A 4,736-nucleotide genomic window follows, 5' to 3' on the forward strand; every position below is an offset into this window, starting at 1 on the left:
ATATAATATAAAATGAAGTTTCATAAAATGACAAAAAGGATTGTACAGCAAATTTTAAAGAATCATTGTAAAAAAAAAATTTCAACCTTCAAGATTATAATGAGTCTAATCATTAAAAAAAATTTTGACTGATTTTAAAGATATTTGGATTTTTATAATTTGGATTTTTTTCGAGAATAAAAGTATAAGTTTCATGTTTATGAAACAAGCTTTATCTTTTTGATACTTTCGATCTGTTACTTAATACTTTCAAATTTATTGCCTGAATATTGATATCTTGAATATACACATTTTTCACATGTAATATTTTACATATTGAAATACTCAATCTACATATTTTTCACGAAACGATTTTTGAAATGCAATATGTTATATCATTTATTCGTTAATCCATGTGGAGAAATATTACTATTTGTGTATGTCAAGAAAGATTAAGAGATGTTCATTATTTCATATTGAAAATACTCTATACTAATAATATTTACCTGACATAATCTATTAAATACCTTTCAACAATGAATAATAAATGAATAGTGAATTCTGTCATTTTATTTTCATTTCATTAAAAAGTACAGTTCCATTTTTAAAAAAGTATGGATTACCATTGCATGCTCTTCACGCGTCTACCTGCATAAAAATTAATATCAAATTGTATCCTCTTCAATACCATTCAACTTTTATTTTTCCATTTTATTTTCTCATATAGTAAAAAATTTCCGAATAGTCAAAAATCGCAAAAGTATTATGTCAGGTATTTCAGTTGTTAAAGAATCATTTCCTGTTTCATTGTTAACGTACTGTTCACTTTATATTTATAATTATGAAGTATAAATATGTTGTTAGTAAAGCTAAAAAAAGCTAATAATAAATTTAAAAATGTTTTGTTAAGAATAAAAAATGAGATCATTTCTTGAAACAAGTTTTGGTTCGAATAAATATTATAATTGAAGTGGAAATAAAACTAAATTGAAAATTTGTAACAAGAATACTGTAATTCAATTGAAATTTCTAAAATTAAATTTATATTTCATATATAAAGAATAAAGTAGAGTAAAGAAATTTTTCGTTAATGTGTTTAATTTTTCGTAATTTTAATTTTCTGTTTTTAAAGCTTTGTCTAACAATGAATAGGATATGATGCAACAATACAAAAATTTGATCTCGAATTTTAAGGTCAAGATCACTTTTGCGTCAACTCTTTTTCGCAATATCGATCCGAAAATGTAAAATCGTGCTATGATAGTCATACAATTATTATATATCCTGTATATTTATAATTATTTTATATTTATATTTATAATTATTTATAATTATTTTAAAATAAGAACAAACCAATATTATATAAAAATATTTTGAAAATCTCATTTAAATAGAAAAAAATTAAAACTATAATTATTCAGTATATAAAAAGCGAATCTCACAAAATATATAGCTGCAAATAAAGAATTTATAGTTCCATAGTTGCATTGGAATTACTTTTATTAAAAGAAGAAGGAAATTAAATATTGAAAATACCTTCAAAGTACTTTCAATCATAATAGTAATAAATTTTTCATGAATTTTAAGAAACTTTCTTTATTACTCACTATTACTTCTTTATTACTCATTCCTTTTATTAATTGAAATGTAAAACTTAAATGAAATGTAATAATATGAAAGCTGAATAAAAATAATTTTAATCGCAATAATTGTCGTTCCTTGTACTACGATACATGAAATACAAAATTTAATTTCGGAAATTAAGTATTTAGTAAAAAGGAAGAAAACTTCAACTAAATTATAATACTGTTGTTACAAACTTTCAATATAATTTTATTTCCGCTTCAATCATAACTTTTATTCGAATGGAAAATCAACGAGGAAAACAACAATCAACATGGAATAAATAATATACATTTCATTGAAATAACTATTTAAATAAGCTCTTTAATTAAACAATGGCCTGTTTTACAATACATAAAAGACAACACGAAGAGAAAAAGAATAAGAAGAGCAGATGTATATGATAATGTCATTAAAAAATATATTTATGCAGTATCCTGTGATCGTTTGGCTACCGCCTGTTTCTTAAGTGGTCACGATTTTATTCATGAGCGCCGGCCCTTTCTCTTTGTTTCTTTCTCAATCAGTTTCCTTCATTATTGGTTGCTCTTTTCTACTGCATCAATTCCCAGAATACCTCCCAGTCTACAAATTTACTGGCAATATTGCCAACAATTATCATCATTCGTCATGGTATTAACCAGTCGCTGGTAAAAAGTCTCGTCACTTCTTCAACGAGACGGTGCGACGCGACGTCTATTTGAAGTAAAACAATTATCGTTGTTTTTGCGTTCTCTTTTTAAAGTCTTTCTGTTATAATTGATTCGGTTGAACTCCACTTCGGGTATACAATGCATCACATAAATATATCACTCCGTTTTTTCATAGTCAATTATTACTAAAAGTTGTTTTCATTGATTTTGTTAATCCATTAAATATATTATTAAGAGCATTAAGTTCATTGGAATATGTATTATAATTATATAATTGTGTTCTACAAGGAAATTATATACCAGTACCGATATTAATAATATCATTAACCTATTGATACATAATTAGTTAAATATTTCTCTTCATTAAATACCTGAAGAAAAGTGGTATAATGATTATACAATGTAGTATTATATAATTTATAATTTATAATATTATGTCATTTACAAGAAACTGAATTATAACTGCTTCATTAAGTATTCATTTTTAAAGTATATGCAAATATGAGCATAATATCATTATTGTTTAAGATTAAATGTAAATTGTCATAGAATAATCATAGAATTACAAGTATGTACACGTTTTAAATTTATAAGCTCAATGTAACATAATATAATATACCCAAAATTTTTTGAAATTATCTGTTGTATTATTGCAAGTAATAAGTACTGTACTCAACTATAGCATTACTATACTTCATGACAGATATAAGGCATCTTTAAATCCTATATATTAATGAAAAGGTCGAAGAGGAGATGTATTAACAAATTTCCAGTATTGGTGGAACATTTTGACGTATTCAGATATACGTACATATTTGCTGTATCATGTCATGTATCGACAAGTAAATATCCCTATCTAATGCATGTATATTAAGGTACCACATTACCTTACGAGATACGAACTGCATCCTAATGAAATGACATTATATTAATAAACGAACATTATATTAAGAAATGAACATTACATGAATTTTTATAATATTTACTGTATACAATCTTATAATTTTGCTAAGTAATTAAATAATTTCTTTAACTACTTAGTGTATACATGTAAAATGTATCAAAAATTGTGCAATAATCCACAATGAATGATGATTCCACAAGCATAATATTTTTTTCGTTTCTTTCAAGGCTTCATATTAAAAAAATTAATTTTACAAATTTGTCAAATATATCTATTTAAATTTAGTAAATTCCCAACCGAACAATAGAAATAACTAATACGACAAATGTGTAAAAAAATAAGTGTTTGAAAATAAATTAAAAATATCGATTGAAATTTTTCTTTAAGACATTTTGTTTCTAAAAAAATTCAATTCGACGTGAGCTATTTTTTAACTAAATATGTTCAAATTCTACTTTCTTGAAGATCTTCCATTCTTGTATGACTTTTCTTGTCGATTATTCATTCTTTTTCAATCTGAAATAAGCCAAATTCAAGTATAATTAATTTTTACACTAGACTTTTTCATTTATTTTTGAATGTAAAATTATAACTCAGCTGATTGTAGGATGATTTTCGATATTGTGTATAGATGATAAGCTTATATATTTATTACTATTAAAAGCGCATATCTAATTACATCTAATTATAATTCTGCATAAGACTAAAGTATATGAAATATATTTTAATATTTTTATTATCTTTATTGCGTACAAGTTGGCGTAACATATTAATAAAAAATTAATTCGCTTTCGACTTAGCCAAGTTTCGATTTTTTGAATAAAATAATTTCATAAATCAATGTTTATAATCAATGAATTATTATTAAATCATAATTTTATTATATTTCGGTAATATTTTCATTTCTGGTTTACATAATATATATTAAATACAATATTACGCTGTGTTGTGGTTGTACAAAATTGCTGTCATGAAGTTGACAGTAATTGAATGAAAGTACGACGGTGAGAATAAACAGTATGCACCTCGTCAATGTGCCACTCTCCTTCAGATTTTTCTAGATTTTCCAGATAATCAATTTCAAAATTTTAAAAAAATAATGATTGGAAGTTATAACATTGTACCTCATAATAATTGAAATAAGTGCTATTCATTCAAAAAACTTAATATCGAGCAAAAAAAAATGAAGTCCGTCATGAGAGACGTTGCATTTTGTGATCCACGAGTTTGTTCACGATATATTCAATATATTGAAAAAATAATGGTAATATTAATGTAATGATATACAGCGTATCTATCTTAACTCAGGATATTCATACTGTCACATCACAAATGATGAAAAATTATTGACATTTTAAATTTTGTAAATACTATTGATATTGTCTCTGTAGAAAAAAATCGCACGATAAATTTCAAGCGATCATTGTAAAGCGGAGATTAATTATCAAGACTGAAGTTAGTTACAAAAAACAAAATTTTTAATGTCCATAAAAACGTTTCAATTTGCAAAATTTTTAAGAAAATAAATATCTTTATTTAATTTCTTTGAAAATGACGTAAGCACGTCTTCAAAAAAA

General features: G+C 24.3%; 1 protein-coding gene across 1 annotated transcript in view; it reads left to right on the forward strand.

The window, feature by feature from the left end:
- The first annotated feature begins 920 nt into the window (after positions 1-920).
- LOC122537358 (natterin-3-like) overlaps positions 921-4,736 on the forward strand; it is a 20,662-nt gene continuing 16,846 nt past the window's right edge. Inside the window, exons 1-2 of the mRNA XM_043670451.1 lie at positions 921-925; positions 1,047-1,053. The gene's annotated coding sequence lies outside the window, so the exon portion shown is untranslated. The remainder of the gene's footprint in view (positions 926-1,046; positions 1,054-4,736) is intronic.

The sequence above is a fragment of the Frieseomelitta varia genome, unplaced genomic scaffold (genome assembly GCF_011392965.1).
Source record: "Frieseomelitta varia isolate USP_RPSP 00005682 unplaced genomic scaffold, Fvar_1.2 scaffold_905, whole genome shotgun sequence".
Taxonomy (NCBI): Eukaryota; Metazoa; Arthropoda; class Insecta; order Hymenoptera; family Apidae; genus Frieseomelitta; species Frieseomelitta varia.